Source organism: Antechinus flavipes, chromosome 1 (assembly GCF_016432865.1).
Source record: "Antechinus flavipes isolate AdamAnt ecotype Samford, QLD, Australia chromosome 1, AdamAnt_v2, whole genome shotgun sequence".
NCBI classification, from domain to species: Eukaryota; Metazoa; Chordata; class Mammalia; order Dasyuromorphia; family Dasyuridae; genus Antechinus; species Antechinus flavipes.
In genome coordinates, this window is record NC_067398.1 from 656,478,147 (window position 1) to 656,498,246 (window position 20,100).

At 38.4% G+C, this 20,100-nt stretch overlaps 1 long non-coding RNA gene across 2 annotated transcripts; it reads left to right on the top strand.

The window, feature by feature from the left end:
* The first annotated feature begins 4 nt into the window (after positions 1-4).
* On the top strand, positions 5-19,546 carry LOC127544841 (uncharacterized). Of its 2 annotated transcripts, XR_007949541.1 has the most exons (3): positions 5-431; positions 12,171-13,909; positions 17,407-19,546. It is a non-coding gene; the product is annotated as an uncharacterized LOC127544841 (long non-coding RNA). The 2 variants fall into 2 exon arrangements; XR_007949540.1 differs by lacking the exon at positions 5-431 and having other exon boundaries at positions 5,656-13,909.
* The last annotated feature ends 554 nt before the right edge of the window (positions 19,547-20,100 follow it).

A 20,100-nucleotide genomic window follows, 5' to 3' on the forward strand; every position in this document is an offset into this window, starting at 1 on the left:
AACAGAGGAAGGAAGGAGGGAGGGAGAAAAGGAAGGAGGAGAAAAACAGAGAGAGGGAGAAAGGGAGGAAGAGAGATGGAGAGAGGAGTGGAGAAAGGAGAAAAAGGAGAGAGAGAAAGGTGTTTGCGTTTGTGATGACTCAAAGCATGGGTTCTGAAAGGCATCCTGTAGGTGAGCTCAGCTTGCTAGCAGCTGTTACATGCCTGTGCTTCTGGCCTGGGTGTGGCCATGAGGTTGGTCTGGATGTGTGTTGGGTCAATCCTTCCTAATGAATAATCCTGGAGGTGAGTTCCAGAGCAGCACCTCCTTGTTTGTAGTTCAAAAGAATAAAGGGATCTTGTACTTTTCAGCTTCTGGAATAGGCATTCATGTATTTCACAGAAATCTAGGATCTCCTAAGGGGAAGTATCTGGATCCCAGAAGGCATCTAGGTAAGTCTGTATCTGGACATCCCCTCAACAACATCCCTGACAATTGGCCATAACAGTCTCTCAGGGAAGGAGAATCTACCAGTTGGCTAGAGTCTTTCCCTCTTTGAGCCTCAGTTTTCAGATCTGCAAATTAAGGGAGGAGAATGCTTTGAAGGCTCATTAGTAAAGTGTCATAAACTGAACAAGCACTCTAAAAATTATTATTAGCAACTTGAGGCAGCCCATCCCACTCATGGAATTGTACTGATTCTTAGAAAATTTTTCCTTATAGCAAGTTAAAATCTGCCCCTCTATACCTTGTAGTGTACTCCTCCTAATTTTGCCTTCTGAGGCCAAGCAGAATGAATTTAGTACATGTGATAGCACACTTGTTCTCCTACTTCTCCAACTACTTCTTTTCCATGTCCTATTCTGGAATCCCTTATGTGTGTCCCCCAAAACTCTGTCTTGACTTTCTTTCTCTAAAACCCTTTACTTGGTGAACTTATCAACTCCCATGAATTTAATGATTGCCTCTCTGCAGATAAGTATCAGAGCTATAGGTTCAGGCTTAATGTCTCTTCTGAACCCTAATTACCAACTGCCTACTGAACATTGCTAATAGAATACTCCACAGTAATCTTAATTTCAACTTCTCCAAAACAGAATTCATTATTTCCCCCTCAAAACTCACCTCTGTTCCAAACTTCCTTATTTCTGTCTTGGGTACCATTATCCTTCCTGTCACCTAGGTTTACATTGTCCAGGAAGCCTCCACTCTTTGTTCTCCCTCACTCCTAACAACTGACCAGTTGCCAAAAAAATTTTTTATTAAAGCTTTTTATTTTTCAAAACATATTCGTGGATAGTTCTTCAACATTAGCCCTTGTAAAACCCTGTGTTACAATTCCCCCATCTCCCCATTCCCCCATGACCTCCCCTAAATGGCAAGTAGTCCAATATATGTTAAACATAGTAGAAATATGTCAAATCCAACATATGCATATATATTTATATAATTATTGTGCTGCACAAGAGAAAAAGTGAAGCAAAATAGAATGCAAGCAAACAAAAAGAGTGAAAATGATAAGTTGTGAACCATACTCAATTCTCACAGTCCTCTCTCTAGTTGATGACTTTCTTCATCACTGAACAATTGGAACTGGTTTGAATCATCTCCTGTCCATCAGAATTGATTATCTATAAATATTGTTGCCATGTATAATGATTTTCTGGTCCTGCTCATTTCACTTAGCATCAGTTCATGTAAGTCTCTCCAGGCCTCTCCGAAATCATCCTGCTGGTCATTTCTTACAGAACAATAATATTCCATAACATTCATATACCACAGTTTATTCAGCCATTCTCCAATTGATGGGCATCCACTCAGTTTCCAGTTTCTGGCCACTACAAAAAGGGCTGCCACAAACATTTTTGCACATGTGGGTCCCTTTCCCTTTAAGATCTCTTTGGGATATAAGCCCAGTAGAAACAGTTGCCAAATCTTGTCTATTTCTGTTTCAGATGAATAGGTATTTCTACATTTCTCCAATACATCCTTTTCTCTTTGCTCACATGGCCACCATTATTTTAATTCAAGTTCTCATCACCTCTTGAGAGACCAGGAGTCTCTTAGCTTCACACTGTTGCCAAACTGTTCTATATTCCTAAAGTACAGGGTAGATCATGGCAACTTCACTGGCTTCCAATTGACCTTTAGAAACAAATACTAACTTCTCTGTGTGGCATTCAAAAGCCTTTACAACTTGCCTCCAACTTCTCAGGCTTCTCCTATATTGCTTCCTTTGATATACTTTTGGTCTGAACTGGCCAAATTGGCTTTCTTGCTGTTTCTCACACATGACATCTCTGTTTTCCACCTCTGTGCTTTTGTATAGACTTTCTCTCTCTCTCCATCATTCCTGAAATGTACATCCTTCTTACCTCTGTCCCTTAGAACCTTATCTTCCTTCTGATTTCAGCTCAAGCTACATATATCTTTTGCTTTTCCCCATCTTTTCAACTGCTATCTTCCTTCCCCCCAAATCTCTTATCTACTTTGTATATAGTTTATATATATTGTACTTAACACAGAAATATTGTTTCCCTGTAAGCTCCTTGAAAATGGAGATTGTTACATTTTTTTGTCTTTGAATTCCCCACTCCTAGCATAATGCCTGACACATAGTTAGGGGCTTAATACTTGTGAATTGATTATTTCATTTACCTGAACACAGCTACCTCTCAAATTTCTATCCTTCTAAATCTCAATTTCTTCAGCTGTAAAATGGGACTAATAGAAGCTACTTTGTAAGGTTATAGTGAAGAATTAAATGAAGTGATAAATACATAATATATAATATAATATAGTTATAATTTTCATATATTTATAATATTTAGCAATGGATATTTGATACATTTTTTAGTTAAGCAGGGATAATTGACTTGCCCAGAATCATACAGTTAGTAAGCTTCTGAGATCAATTTTAAACTCAGGTCCTCCTGATTTCAGAGCTGGTACTCTATACACTACATCATCTAGCTACCTCTTATTTTTATATATCTTAAAAGAATTGCATATAACCTAATTTTGGACAGCTTTAATCACAAAGAAATTTTGTTTCCTTGTTGGCTTTTCCAACCATCCAGCTCAAACGGCCTCTTTGATATTTCTAATCATCTTTCCTTATTCTGCCTTCTAGAACCAACCCAGACAAATCTAATCCCTTTTCCACCAGTTTGTTTTTCATTTGTCAATGTTCTTGAAAAACTGATCCTTTGGACTGATCCCAATCCTTTAAATGGCATCCAATCAGTTCAGATCAAAGATGACATTATCAGCTCCTTGTTCCTGTCAGCTCTACCTCTCAAGTTCTAATGAGCTTTTTGAGTTTCTTCATCACATTTCTGACTCACATTGTGCTCTACTAAAACCCCAAGATCTTTCTCAGACAAATGGCTAACCATTTATAAAGTTGATTTTCAGAACTCAAATGTAACACTTTAGATTTATCTTTATTAAATTTCATTTTATTCAAGTAAACACACTGTTTTGTCATGATCTTTTTGGATTCTAATTCTGTCTCCAGTGTGTTAGTTGCCCTCTTGACTTTGTGTCATCTTCAGATGTGATGACCATGCCATCTATGCTAAGTTTCTGATAAAAGTATTACGCAGCACAAGGGAAAACATATTGCCTCCACTGGAAATCTCCCTAGCTGGCTTTGAACTACTTAACAATGGCTCCTAAAAAACACACACACACACACACACACACACACACACACACACACACACACACACTGGCTCCTTGAGACTGGCCTTGAGTTCATGTGATCCAATTTCTCCACCTTTTCCATGAGAATAATATAAGATACTTTATCAAATTACTGCTAAAATCTAAGTAGAGCACATCTAGAGAATTCCCCTCATCTACTAGCTCAGTAACCCTGTTAAAAAAAGAAATAAGGTTAGTCTGGTCTGATCTATTCTTGAAGCCAAGCTGGCTCTTTGGAATCATTGCATACTTTTCTAAATGTTCACTAACCATCTTTTTAATTCCCTCTTCAAGAATTTTCTCAGGAATAGAAGTCGTTTACCAACTTAAGGTTTTCAGATCTCTTTTCTTCCTTTTGTTTGAAAATTGGGACAGTATTTATCCTTCTTTGGTCTTCAGGGCCAGTTGCCTTTTCTACGATTTTTCAAATATCACTGATATTTTTCAAATATCAGCATTCACATCCTCCAGACATATAAGTCATCTGGACCAGGTGATTTGAATACATCATGAGCCTATATCTACTCTCTTATTATCTTCTTACTTGTCTGGGTATTAGCTGCTCCTTGGCCATTTTTCTTTGGTCATTTCTAAAGCAAAGGTCATTCTTCTCTGCAGAAAAAACAAAATTGAACTAAGAACTGGGCCCCTCTTCCTTCTCTCTTATCAATTATCATCACCCTATCTGCCCTTTGCAATAGTTTTTTTCTCCTTGATTTTCCTCCCAAATGCTAATGTGCTTTAAAATACCAATATTGTAATTTTTATCCTCAATCTGCAAAGAAGCAAGTTAATTATAGGGGACACCAAGGCATCACAAAGATGTCTGACACATTTTTTTTTAAATCTTGATTTTTTTTTGTTTGATGTGGGTCATTAGAATGATAGATGAAATAAATAAATAAAATATACCTGGATGCTAGTATAACATCTGACAAAGTCTTTTTGAGATATCTTTTTAGATAAGATGAAGAAATGTAGAATGGTAGTATAGTTAGACACATTTGCAACTAAGTGAACAACTGCTTCTGGAAACTTGATCACTTACTATTAACTGTTAAATTAAATTGCTGTTTTATGTTATAAAATCACTATTACATTATAATATTACTATTAAATTAATTAATTAAAATGTTGAGCTCCAATTTCTTTTACTATTTCTTTACCTATTGAGAAGAAAGGAACATGATGTCAATTATACATACTTACATTATTTCCCCTTAGGATGTGAGCTCATTGCAAGTAGGGATTATTTCATTCTTTGTATTTGTATTTCCAGTATTTAGCACAGTGCCTGACACAAACTCCACACTTAATAAAGACTATTGATTCAGTTATTGTTTGGCTTCCTACCTGTGTGACCTTGGACAAATCACTTGAGTTTTTTTCCCCAAAGGATTGGGTTGGATTCCAAAGTGTTCTAGAAAATGTTTTAACAATCTCAGGACAAACTTTTAAGTTTAATCTGCAATTATTAACCTTTTCTCTGTCACTCTCTTAAGTTGACTTTAGACAATTAACAAAATAACAAATCACTTGTAGTGTTTGCTAATGTCTGAGCTGTAAATTCTCACATTGAAAATTTAACAATCAGCTCTCTCGAGCCCATTCTTCACATTTACACAAGGTTGGTCTGGATAGCCTTGAAGGTTCTTTCCAGCTCTAAATTTATGATACTATAATTGAATGGATAGTATCATATTGGATGGAGGTCTGTTGATAGCAAGGTATCACAGAGTAACTTGGAATCAGGGAGACTTGAGTTTAAATCTGACCTTAAAGCACTTACTAGCTGTGGTGACTTTGAACAAAACACTACCATTCAGACTCAGTTTTCTTACTTGTAAATTGGGTATAATGTTCTTATCTCACAGGGTTGTTGAAAGATTCAAGTGAGGAAAATAGGTAAAATCAGTTTGCAAACATTTGGCTTCAGTCTCTCTCCTACATTCAGCCAATGTAACCTGTTTATGACATTTGTGACAAGCTAGGAGGGATAGCTAACGAAAATACAAAAAATCTTAGAAGACAGTATGCCATAATGGATAGAGCACTGGAGTTGGAGTCAGAGAGATGTGAGTTGGAATTTATCTTCAGATACTTTCCAGCTTTATGGCATTCTATTAAATGGGAATAATATTTATCTTTTAAGTGAAGATAATATATCAAATAAAATAATATAGAAAAGGCTCTATAAACCTTAAAGAACTATGTAAATGCCATTTGCTACTATTATTGCTGTTATTAATTGGACAGATTGGAAAATTGGACTGAATTTATCAGGATACAGTTTATTTTTTATTATTATTTTTAATTTGAAAAAAAATTTCTTTACAATATTATCCCTTGCACTCACTTCCGATTTTATCCCTCCCTCCCTCTACCCCCTCCCCCAAATGGCAAGCAGTCTTATACATGTTGAATATGTCACAGTATATCCTAGATACAATATATGTGTGCAGAACCAAACAGTTCTCTTGTTGCCCAGGAAGAATTGGATTCAGAAGGTAAAAATAGCCCGGGAAGAAAAACAAAAATGCAAACAGTTTACATTCATTTCCCAGTGTTCTTTCTTTGGGTGTAGCTGCTTCTTTCCATCGTTGATCAACTGAAACTGAGTTAGATCTTCTCTTTTTCAAAGAAATCCACTTCCATCAGAATACATCCTCATACAGTATTGTTGTTGAAGTATATAATGATCTCCTGGTTCATTTCACTTAGCATCAGTTCATGTAAGTCTCTCCAAGCCTCTCTGTATTCATCCTGCTGGTTGTTTCTTACAGAACAATAATATTCCATAACATTCATATACCACAATTTATCCAACCAACCTCCAATTGAGGGGCATTCATTCATTTTCCAGTTTCTAGCCACTTCAAACAGGGCTGCCATACACATTTTGGCACATAAAAGTTTCTTTCCCTTCTTTAGTATCTCTTTGGGGTATAAGCCCAGTAGTAACACTGCTGAATCAAAGGGTATGCATAGTTTGATAACTTTTTGGGCATAATTCCTGATTGCTCTCCAGAATGGTTGGATTCATTCACAACTCCACCAATAATGCATCAGTGTCCCACCATCAGTGTCCCAGTTTTCCCGCATTCCCTCCAACATTCATCATTATTTTTTCCTGTCATCGTAGCCAATCTGACAGGTATGTAGTTGTGTTCTGGATATCTGAAGGATTCATCTACCATACAGAAGGATTAAATTTGGGTATAAGTAGATAAAGGGAAAGGACTAGTTTAGTTCTGTCTTTATGTCTCAATTGACCATCCCAATCAATCCCTTGTCCATAGGGCAATGACATGGTAGAACACTGTTCTGCAGTCAGAAGACCTAGTTGTGGTAGCTCCTGCCTGGGGAACCTGCCTATGGTCCATCTTTCTAGATCTCAGTGTATCAGCTAGAAAATGAGGGAGCTGGACTAGATGGCTTCTGGAATCCCATTTCAGATCTAAATCTATGATCCAATGATGCTGTTGGTGCCTAATAAGTGCTCACTGAAATGAATTAAGCTCCAAAAGCAAAAATAGGACCAGCAAGTGGAAATGTCAGGGTAGCAAGTTTTGGCCCAATATACTATAGAAATTTTGAATTGGGGATAACCAGAATTAAGGATACCTTCCTGAGGCAGGCCTGGCATCAGGTGGAGACATGCTTCCTTAAGGTGAACCATTTATGGATGTCTCAATTTTGGCAGCCTATCAACTGGAAAAGGCAGAAGGCAATCTTGTTGGTATCCTCTTAACCCTGGGCTGTCTGTCATACAAACCATAGATCTTAGAGCTGAGAGGGGCTTCATGAGAGCATCTGAACACATGGAATCTTAATCAGAAAGAACCTTAGAGCTCATCTCATCCAGTCCAAATCTAAACAAGAGCTTACTCTTGTTCTTTGCCAGCCAGTGGCCATCCAGTCTTTGCTTGAAGAGCTCCAGAAAGAGGAAATCTCAGTTTTCTGAGTCAATCTATTCTACTTTTACACAACTCTAATTGTTAGGAGTATTTTGCAACCAAATTTGCCCACTGTTTCTAGTCTGATTTTTTTTATGGTAAATAAATTTTCCCTCTTCCCTCTCTTCCTCCTAAAGATAGCAAGAAATCTGATATAGGTTATATGTGTATAATCATTTAAAACATGTTTCCATATTAGTTATCTTGTTAAAGAAAAATCAGAACAAAAGGGGAAAACCATGAGAAAAAAATAAAAATAGTATGTTTCAATCTGCATTCAGTCTTCATAGTTCTTTCTTTGGATGTTGATGGTATTTTCCATCACAAGTCTTATTAGAATTGCCTTGAATCACTTCATTGTTGAAAAGAGCCAAGTCTATCACAGCTGATCATCACATAATTTTCTTGTTACTATGAAAATATTCTCCTAGTTCTGCTCACTTCACTCAGCATCAGTTTATATTAATCTTTCCAGGTTTTTCTGAAATCTGCCTCCTCACTATTTCTTATAGAATAATCCTATTCCATTACATTCATATACCACAACTTGTTTAGACAGTCCCTAATTGATGAGTATCTTCCCAACTCCAATATTCATCAGCATAAAAGTACACAGACAAAAATGCTGTTTTCCTGAACTAGGTTAGTTAGCCTCTTCTGAGGCAGGCTGGTGGCTGATACCTCTCCTGAAGATATTTGATAAGCTTTAATTATGTTATATCTCAGAATGCCCAAACTCAAGTGACCCACCAGTCTCAGCTTCCTCTAGTACAAAGCTTGCACTGCCACATCTGATATATTCATAATTTTTACTACAGAAATATTCCATCATATTCATGTATCACACTTTGTTTAGTCTTTCCCTAAATGAACAAAGTAGTTTGTTTCTACTTTGCTTTCACAAAAAGTGTTGCTATAATATTTTGGTGTATTTAAGATCTTCCTGTGTTTGACCTCCTTCGGGTATATCTGCATGTATATGTATATATTGTGTACATGTACATATATAGTAACAAGATCTTTTGGCTAAAAAGCATTGTCATTTTAATCTTACTTTTTAAAAAGCAAAGTTTCACATTGCTTTTTGGAACATTTGTACTGATTCATAGTGCCACCAAAAATGTTTTAGTATATGTCTTCCTATATCCCTTCCAATTTTGACAATTTCTAAATTGTGACACTTGTCCATTTGCTAAGTGTGTTTTGGAAAGATCTTTCATGTGATTCTTGCAATTTTCTGTGCAAATTTCCTATAACCACTTCACTGAAGAATGACTCTTGTGTTGTTGATTACGCTATATATCTTGGATATCAGACCTTTATCAGAGATACTTAATTCACAGATGACAGTTTCTATTCTTACAAAAGCTTTTCAATTTCATCTAATTGGACTTATCCATTCTATCTTTTGTGTTCTCCTTCATTCTCTGTTTAGATAAACATTTTCCCCCTCTAATGGAATATTATTATACCATAAGAAATAAAGAAGAAGAATTCAGAGAAGCTATATGAAGTGATACAGAGGGAAATAAGAACCATAAAAATCACATATGCAATGACTTCAACAAAAATGTAAATGACAAAAAAATTAATAATTATAATGACCAAACTTTTCCTCTGAAGAATAGTTGAGAAAACATCTTTCTCTCCCTTTATTGCAGAAGTATAGGACTAAACATGGAGAATACTGCATATGGTATCAGATATCTTAGATATTTTGTTTAGTTTTCTCCCCCTCTCCCCTTTTTAAAAAAAAGTTTTTATTGCAGGGATTTCATGATGGGTAGGGGAGTAGGAATAGATTATATTCAGAAATGACAATATAAAAACAAACCCCACTAATAATGACATATTTTTTAAAAATTATCTTTTGTCATAGTTGTGAAAAATGTTGATATCTCTTTTACTCTAATTTTTTAAAAATGACCATTTCAAGTTGAGTAACAATTTTGGAACTTATTATGGTGTAAAATACTGACTGAAATCTCATTTTTTTCTTTTTTTCACACACTATTCTCCAATTTTTCCAGCAGTTTTTGTCAAAAAAAATTCATCCCCAATTATTGGATTCTTCGTTTAAAGTTAAAGTAACGTGTACAAAATTACATAACAATGCTGAATTGAATTGAGAGTCACACAAAACTGATTGGATCTATCATGCTAGACTCAATTGGATCAATTCAGATCAGTCAGTCAATAAGCGTTTAAGTACCATGTGGCAGGCACTGTGTTAAACAATGAAAATACAAAAAGATGCAAAAGATCTGCCCTCAGAGAACTTATGATCTAATCAATACCCAAAGGAAATATGTATAAACAAGCTATAGGCAGAATAAATAGGAAACAGTTAACAAAGAAAAGATACCTAAATTAAGAGGGGATGTTAAATGCATTTTAGAATGTGGAATTTTAGTTGAAACTTAAAGGTCAGGAAAGCCAGGAGGTAGAGATGAGGAAAGAGAGCATTCCAGGCATGGGGGAAAGTCAGAGAAAATGCCTGAAGCCAAGTGATGAATCAAAGAGTACATGGTGAGAAGTAGGATATGTATGTGTAGAAGAAGCTGGATTATAAAAAGGTTTACACACTAAACAGAAGATTTTATGTTTTACCCTGAAGGTGATATAGAGCCAATGGAGTTTGTTGAATAGGAGGTTGACATGGTCAGATACTATACTTTAGGAAAATCACTTTGGCAGTTCAATGGAGAATAGATTGGAGTGGGAAAAGACTTATGATAGGCAGATCTGCTAGTAAGCTATTGCAATAGACCAATTGTGAGGTGATGAGGGCTTGCTCTAGGCTAGTGATAGTATCAGAGGAGAGAGGGGTTGTATTTGAGAGCTGATGGAAAAATGAAATCAGCCCTTGGCAACAGAATGAACATGAAAGATGAGGGCACCTAAGATTATGAACCTAGGGGACTGGGAGGATGGTGTTGCCCTCTACGGTAATAGGGGAGTTTAGAAGGGAGGAAGGTTTAGGAGAAAAAGAATGGGTTTATTTTGGATATATTGAGTTTTGGATGTCTACTAGAATCCAGTTTGGTATGTATGAAGGGCATTTGGAGATGCATGACTGGACATCAGCAGAAAGATTAGGGCAGGATACATAGATTTGAAAATCAACAAAAAAAAATTTAAATCCATGGGAACTGATGAGTTCACCAAGTGAAGTAGCATAGAGGGAGAAGAGAAGAGTGCCTAGATCAGAGCTTTGCGGGACACCTACAGCTAGAGGGTGTAACCTTGTGTGAAAATAGCTAAGAAGAGTACCAGGAAAAAGCGGGTGTCCCAAAAACCTAGAGAGAAGAGAGCATCAAGGGGAAGAGAGCACTCAATAGTATCAAGATATCTAGGAAAATGAAGATTGAAAAAAAGCCATTTTATTTGACAATTAGGAAATCATTGGTAACTTCAGAGAGAACAGTGTTAATGGATGAGGTCAGAAGTCAGATTGTAAGGGGTTAAGAAACAAATAAAAGAAGAGAAAATGGAATCACTTATTGTAGATGGCCTTCTCAAAGGGTGTAGTAACCAAGGATAGAAGAGATGAGATGATAGCTATCAGGGAAGGACCAAGTGAGAATTTTTTGAGGATGAGAGCTACATGGACATGTCTGAAGGTAATAGGGAAGGAGCCAATAAAAAGGGAAAAGTAGAAGATAAGTAACAGTATAGATGAGAGAGGGAAGTAATCTGTTGGAGAAGGTGTGATGGGATGGGATTGCTTGTGTAGGTAGAAGGCTTTGCCTTGCTAAGAACTAGAGCCACCTCTTTGTGTGAGACAGAGGCAAAAGAATAGATAATGGCAGAAGGCTTCTGAGTCATAGAGATGAGGAGGAGAAGAAAATAACGATCTTAATGGAATGGTCTCAAATTCTTTTTTTTTGGCAAAATATGAGTCAAGGATCTCAGCAAAGAGTGGGAAGCATAGGAGATTTGAGGAGGGATGTAAAGGTTTGGAAGAGCTACTCTGGAGAGTGGGATAGTGACTTAGATCGTAGGATTGCTTAGCAGCAGTTAGGGTCCATTTGAGGTTGTATAACATAGATTGTAGTGGATCCGGTCAGAATATTGCATAATTGTCTCCACCTTTGTTAGGTATATAAGAGTAAATGTGGCTGACAGATTATTCAAGACTGAGGCTTGGCAGTTGAAGATATGATAAGGAGACCAGGGACTCAACTGATTGATCAAGGGTTCAAGATGGGGGAAAAGAAGAGAGTCTAGTGCAGGATCTATGGCCTGGAAGTGAAGTGAGAGGCTGAGAGACTGGAGGTCACAATATGGATTAAAATAGGGTTTGGTAAGGAAAGAAGGAGAGATGAAAAACCATAGCCAGAGAAGAGGTTTTCAGAATTCTTCAATTGGAAATGGTACCTTTGTGAATAAAGGTAAAAAGCCAGGGTACACCATTATTGTTTATAGCTGATGTGGAGTAAAAGAGTAGCTTGTAGGAATTGAGAGAGAGCAGAGCCAAAATGGTAGAGAGTAGACAGGTCTTGAGCTCTTCTTGACTTCCCTCAGATCAACATCATATCAAGTCTCTGAACTGGTTTTGGAGTGACAGAACACACAAATATTTGGAACGTAACAAATTTCCACAGAAGATATTTTTGAAGAACTTCAGAAAAGGTCTGTTTTAATTGGGCACTGGGGGAGGTGGATGAGGGCAGGGACAGTGCAGGGACCCAAGGTGGTGTGGCATTCTGTGCATTGGGGGGATCTACTATTAGGCTCTTAGCCAAAATACAGCAGTCTTGGCTACTCTGTCCTGGTTCAGAAGCAAGTGGAATAGCAGACTAGCTATGAGACATCCAATTCCAAAAGGCAAACAATGAACCCCAGAATAAGGAGAGAATTGGTCACATCCACCCAATACAGGAAGGAAGTCAGTAGCATTGGCCTCATGGCAGCATGAAGCTGCTCTTGCCTGTAGAGAAACCTTGGGACAATCTCCTTTTTGCCCTAAGAGCAGACCTCAATCTTTAAAAATGAACAAAAAGCAAAAAGAACTCTGACCATAGATAGCTTTTAATGGAGACATAGAAGAACAGACTTCAAACCCTGAGGTCACCAGACAAAGCCCCAAAGGGTGATATGAATTGGTCTCCATCTCACAAGGCTCTCTTGAAAGAATAAAAAAAAAAGGAGTTGAGTAGATTAAGGAACTGAGTGGTTAGAGTGTTTGAGAGAGAATATGTATGTCAAAGTCTCCTAGAATGGGGAGAAGAGAAAAATGATGAATTAGGAAAAGAACTCAATGAAGGAGGAAGAAGAATGACCTAGAAGTCTACAAATAATAGCTAGAGAATTCTGATTGGGCCTCAAAGGAAAAAAGGTTACCCGAGAGATGGAGATAAGGAGAGAACCTGGACATGGCAAGAGGAAGAAAGGAGTATTTCAACTCCCTTCCACTTCAACCAGTGAGCCTAGAGGAATGAATGAAAGTCCAATCAGTACTAGAAAGGAGGGTTGTGGAAGTTTTATCTTCAGTGAAGAGCCAGGTCCCAGTAATTTCTAAAAAATGGAAAGAATGGGAGAGAAAAAAAAAATTTAATGAAAAAAATGTTTGTTGCCTATGGAGCAGGTATTCCAGAGAGCACAACGAGAGGAGTAGGTTACATTTGGTTGGGATTTTGGATTAAGATTTTGGATTAAAAGAGGTGGAAATAAATTATCAGGTGGCAGGGGGATGAGGAATAGTGATGATGACCTTGATAACCTACAGGGATTTAGATGAAAATCCAGGATATGTAGGAAGGAAGAGTATTTTAATTATTTTTAATACACATTGTTTTATGAATTATGTTGGGAGGGAAGAGTATTTTATTCATGGAGTGGAAGGTCCTCCTCTTTCTCCCAAAAGAGGCTAGAGATCAGTTAAAAGAAATTCAAAGCCCCAGATGGAAGGTGTTTGGTCAGATGGAAGTTCCTATTTCACTTCTCTTCTATCTGAAGTCTGGAAATTAGACAGAAGATGGTGCAGCAGGAGGCAGTGTGATAGGAGATGGAAATTGAACCTCCCTCAGCAGGAGCTGGATACCCCACCAACTTTCTGCTTCCTCTTCCCTCAGGACACAGGCACACCTGAAGATGGAAGATTAGCCACCATAAGTGAAGGTCGCTCCTCTTCATCTGGAGATCAGGCAATCAAAGCAGAAGATGGAAACTGCTGTGCTCTGGTGCAGATGGAAATCACCCTTTGTTCCTTTCCCTCAGGGGATATACACAGCAGGAGACGGAAAGCATGTGGTCAAAAGAAGGTAGGTTCTCTTCTCACCTGAGGCACAACAGGAAGTACAAGTCTCACAGGCACAGGGGGAGATGAAAATAGAATTGACACAGATGGCAGTCCCCCCTCCTCCACCTTGCTACCAGATCTCTCATTGTTGATGTTAGAGCTGTAAATGAAGATTTTGAAGCTTTAACTTGGGATCCAGGGCATAAAATGTCATAAAATCATCTACCAAATATTACATGGATCTATATTCTATGACAGTTCTGAGATAGGTGGTACAGGGGATCCATTAAAGTAGAAGATGGTTCTACCTTCAAGGAGCTTATATCTAGCTGGAGAAGACCCTCACATGACAATTTTTTTTTAGTTTATTGCTCAAATAGTGGCACAGAGAGCAAAATTTTAAAATAATTAGCTCAACAGCCAATTAGTGGCAGAGACAATAAATAAAAATAATTAGTTCAATGCCTAATTAGTGGTATAGGCAATAAATTAAGAATAATTAGTTTGATGCCCAATTAGTGGTATGGTTAGTAAATAAAAATAATTAGTTCAATGGCCAATTAGTGGTATAGACAGCAAATATTATTATATCAGATCAGAGGAGGGAGTGTTCACTGGGGGGCTGTGTGGTCAGACAAGGCTTCCTGGAATGGCACTTGGTCTAGACATTAAAAGATGGATATTTGATCAGCTGTAAATGGAGAAAGAAGTAGAAATAGGAAGGAATGTTCAGGGGACAGAGACAGGACCAGGTCAGCAGAAGTAGAGGATTCAAGACATAGAATATTTTGAGTCATCACAGGATTTGTAATTTTAGAGTTTCCCCCTAATGATAAAGATTGCAGCTCACTGCTGCCTTCTCATCCTGTTCCCACTTATATTCACTTTTAGGTCCTCGTCCTACTGAGGATTGGCCCAATGTAATGGAGGCCGCCTTCTGGGCCTTTTAACATTTTGAAGGTACCAGAATAAAACTCATGCTATCCATCTGTTATTCTGTATTCCCATACTCATATTTCCTTACTGATAGGGTCTATGGCCTAGAAGTGAAGTGAGAGGTTGAGAGATTGGAGGTCACAATATGGATGAAAAATAGGGTTTGGTAAGGAAAGGAGAGATGAAAAGCCATAGCCCTATGGGACTAAATGTGAACAGATCCCTGCTCCTGGATATTGACATGGAAAACCAAAAATTTTATTTTCTATGTTGTATTTTTTTATTTTGTTTTGTTAAGCATTTCCCAATTACATTTTTATCTAGTTTGGGCTGCCCTCCTCTGGAGGGCATAGAGTTTGTTACATCTACCTCATATCACTCATTGTACGTAAGCATATGTATTCTATACTCCTCCATTGCCTTTTGGGTGCCTGAGTACCCACTGTTTGAGTAATCTTCCTAAGGTGCAGATGGGACTATGTTACTTCTCAATTCAAAGATCTGCAGTGGTACCCCATTGCTTTAATGAACATTTATTCACAGAAGCTCTATAGGCAAATGTTGTAGCTTCATCACAGTCCAACTTTCCTTTACAGTCTTATTTCTATTAGATAGATCTGTGTGTGGATCGTTTAAATCTATAGACATGGTTTGATGATGGCATAAATAGATATGATCTGAGAGTTGACTCATCTTTTCAGAGTAGGAAAAGGACAGTACTCTTTATATAAACTATATGGTCTAACGGGGCAAGGGAATGGGAAGGAAAGAAGGAGGAATAAAATTTCCAAATCAAAATGGAAAAAAAATTAAAAATTGTTTTAACATAGATTTGGGGGAAATAAAATATTATTAAAACAAGAAAAGAAAAAAAGAAAAGGAAGAGGAGAGGGTGGAGAGGTAGGAAATGCCTGGACCACTGAAGCAAAGCAATTTTCCCCTTAGTCTCCAAGCGGGGTATCAAGTTAGAATTAAATCTGCCACTCCTTAAATAACTCTTGGAGGATGATAGATTCATAACAAAAGCCCATTCCCTTTTCATTTTTATGGGATAGATTAGTCTTCAGATTTCATTCATTAGAATGAAACTCTCATTCAGTTAATCAATTAAGCATTTATTAAGCACTTACTATGTGTCAAGTATTGTGCTAAGCACTGGAAATACAAAGAAAGCAAAACATGGTTCTTTTTCTCAAAGAACATACATTATAGTGTTGGAGACAATATACAAAGTATATAAAAGCATTCTGAAAGTGGAAGACATTAGAGGCAAAAAGCACCAAGAAAGCCTATTGAAGAAGATTAGATTTGAGCTTAGTCTTATAACAAGTCAGAGAGGCTAAGAAGCAGAGGTGAGGGACTATAACATTCTGAACATAAGGGACAGTCAATGTAAAGTTAGAAAGATGGGAGATAAAATGTTGTAGGCAGTCAATTAAGGAACTGCAAATAGGCCAGTTACATAAAAGATCATCACACATAGAGATTAGTGAGTAAACCCATTATCTGAATAAAATACTAAATAGAAATTGGAGAAATTTTCTAGACTAGAATATGCAAGAGAATATAGAAGAGCAAATGAGCTCTTCATTTGGGAAAAAGATAAGATCTTACCTCAAATTATAAGAGAAATGATCTCACCCAAGGGAGATGTTCTCTTAGCACACCCTGGAGATCAAAACTATTATAGGAATACTTTCATGTGTATCTTTGTCTCAAAGAGCTCGACCTCTCCCTCTCCCCCTCCCCCTCCCCTTCACTACCTCTTCTCCCTGTCCCTATCTCTGTCTCTCTCCCTCTGTGATCATGTCACCCCATCTCTACACAATAAACTCTAGTGGTTCTCTATTGTCTCCAAGATCAAATATAAAATGTTCTATTTGGCATTCAAAGCCCTTCATTACCTAGCCCCCTCCTACCTTTCCAGCTTTCTTAGACTTTACTTTTGGTCTAGTGACATTGGCCTCTTGGCTGTTCCATGAACAAGATACTCCATCTCTCAGCTTTGGTCATTTACTCTAGCTGTTCCCTGTATTTGGAACACTTCCCCTCCTCAACTTTGCCTATTATACCCCTGGCTTCCCTTATGTCCCAACTAAAATTCCATCTTTTCTCTAAAGTCTTTCTCAGTCCATCTTAATTCTAATAGCTTCCCCCTATTAATTATTACCTATATGTATTGTATATTTTTATTTGCACATTGTCTCCTCCACTAGATTATAAGCTCCTTATGGGTAGGAACTGTCTCTTTTTGTATTTTTATCACTTAGCACAAAATCTGGCATATAGTAGGTGCTTAATAAATGTTTATTAATTTATTGGTTGATTGATAGTATCAGTAGATAGTTTTTAAGAAATGATGTGACTGTAAAAATTCATCATTCTGTGGTCATGTGTAGCACTGCTGAAATAAACTAGACTGGGTTCTTCTGTAAAACATTTAAAGCCCTCCATGATCTGGTACCAGTATACTCTTCCCAGACTTATTTTATATTTCTTTCTTTCACCAACACCCTCCAAACTATCCTACTTAGAGTTACATATACATGATATTTCATCTCCTGCCTCTATGACTGTTCACAGGTGGCCCGCCTCTCACAACCCATGCCTGGAATGTTCTCCCTCCTTACCTCCACCTCTCAAGATCCTTCATTCTCTTCAAGATTCATCTCAAGTACCAGCTGCTTGCTATACACAGGCTTTTCTGATTACTCACTCTTGTAACCCATCCTCCCAAATTACTTGGTGTTCACCTTGTGTACTTTCTTATCTGCATATATGTCGTTTTCCTCCAACCAGAAATTGCTTTTGTATTCCCAGCACCTAGCACAGATCCTGGCATATAGGGGGTAATGACAAAATACTTACAAGGCATCAGATAACGAGTCCATCACTGGGAGAGTGCTCAAAGCCTTTCTCTTTCGGCGGCTGCTACCTGGTGGGATATCCCACAAGAACTCAGCATCATTTTTACCCCATGGGAGAGACATATCTTAGTGGAGGTGAATAATAGCTTTCACATAATACAGTAGCTGGTTAAAGTTTACCTTTAGAAGAAAGACAGTGCAAATATTCTAGGTCCTATTTTAAAGTTGAAGAAGATGAGGTCAGAGTGGTGGAATGTTGTACCTGGGGTTCTAGAGCTGGTAATCATTAGCAATCAGGGCCTGCACTAGCAGGACGTGTGTCTGACTTCGGGACCAGTACAGTTTCCTCTATACTGGGTTTCTTCAATGAATGAATGAACAAATGAACGAATGAATGAATGAAGGTGATATTCACGTTTTGTCCAGTCATTAGAAACACCTGACCCCTTGACCGCTGGCTCCAGCCTGTGCCTCGGCTCTCTCCTGCCCAGCCCACGGTGGGCAGTCCCCCTGTAACCAGAGGGGAGGGCATCGGAGATTCTTCACAGGTGTTTGCAGCTCCCGCCTCCCATCCCACCCCCACTTTCCCCACCTGGGGGGATGAAAGGTCCCAGGCAAGTAGATCCTTCCTAATTTTGGCAAACCCAGCGGGCAAGGGGGAGAGCTATGCTTCTCCCCCCCGACTGTGGCTGAAAGGGAAACAGCTGGGGTTGGCTAGCCAGCCCCGGCTCCTGCGGCACACGGCCCAGCCCCTGATGGCAGCCGAACGCCTTTCATCCTCAGCACTATTGTTCAGAATTAGCGGAGCTGCCATTCAGGGCTTCAAATGCAAAACCGCTCCCTGCCGGACAGGAGCCAGGGGGAGCCAGGGGAGCTGAGTGGCCTCTGCTCAGCTTTTAATAGACCAAAGGACCCTGGCAGTTTAGCTCTTTTTCCTAATTTAAAGCTATTTTCAGTCGTTTGGAAACTCCCCTGTGGTGGAGCAAGAAGGCCAGGAGAGGGGGGTTGAGAGATGGGGGACTTGAAACTCTCTTCTGGATCTCCCCTTCCCTTTTCTACAAGAGGCTTGTCACAGGATTGTCTAGGAATGGGCTAAAAGCAAAAAAGCAGAGGAGAATGTCTGTGTTTGGGAAGAGGATCCAGGTTACTGGGGCTCAGGCCTCTGGGTCAGGGGTCCAACACTGGAGAGGAACACAAAATTTAGAGCTGGAAAGGACTCTCAGACATCAATTAGCTTAGCTCTCTCATTTTACAGGTCAAGAAACTGGGCCCAGAAAGACCATATAGACTCATCCAATGTCACAGATAGTAAATTTCAGTCAGGATTTTCAAGTCCAGGGCTCTTTGGGCTACACCATAACACCAAGTGCTTCTTTTAGTCACCCACTTGATCCTGCTTCTGTTCCATAGCTAAGAGCAGAATTCAAAGGTCACCACCTGCTCTGCCAGTGGGCTGCAGCCTGTCTAGAAAGATCAAATTGAATTCCTCTTTCTATCTTAAGAAAGGACAGCCCTTTGGGACAAGCTCCGAGATGGAGGTTGCATGCGGTCAACTGAAGAGGTAACAATGAAAATTGAAAATCTCATTTTCAAGTCTGAAGCTTTGAATTCAAATCCAGCCTCAGTCACTATCTGTGGAGCCTTAGGAAAGTTTGTTTTCTTATCTGTAAAACAGCTGCTAAAGATCTTTCCAGCTTTAGAGTGATGATTTTATAATTTAAACCTCCAAGTCTTCTTCCCAATCTCCTAAACCTAGGGAAAGGGAAATTACCGAGAAAGAAAGATAACCAAATCATCCAACAAGAAGGGAGAAAAAAGTCCAAGTATTTCATGATTAAATATTGCAACACTAGAAATAGAGAGCCACCTCATTAATTCCTTCAACAAACACCCATTAAGTCTCTCTCCTATTTCTTTGATTCTTTCCTAGCCTCATTTCTTCCTTCTCCTTCTCCTTATCTTTCTCTGCTTCATCTTTGTCTCTCTAACTGCTTTTCCCAGCAAGAAGAATCTCACCAGTGAATTTCTCCAGATATTACATACAAAATACTATGCCAGGTACCAGGGACACAAAGATAGAGGTGACCACTGATCCCACTCCTAAGGATTTTATAATGTATTAAGAGGAAATACATTTAAGGAGCAATGTGGTATCGTAGAAAAGATTACTGAGTTTAGATTCACAAAATCCTGGCTCTGACACTTACTACCCAGGTGTCCTTGGGCTGGTAATTTAATCTGTCTGGAGGGGTTGGACTCTAGATTACCTCTAACACTGCTTCTATCTCTAAATCCCATTATATAGACAAATAACTGTGGTATCTAGTTAATGAGAGAAGAGCAAAGTCCGAGCTAAGGAAGAGTCTTATCCAGGGAAGATCCATCATCAAGGAAGGCTTAAAGGAGATGG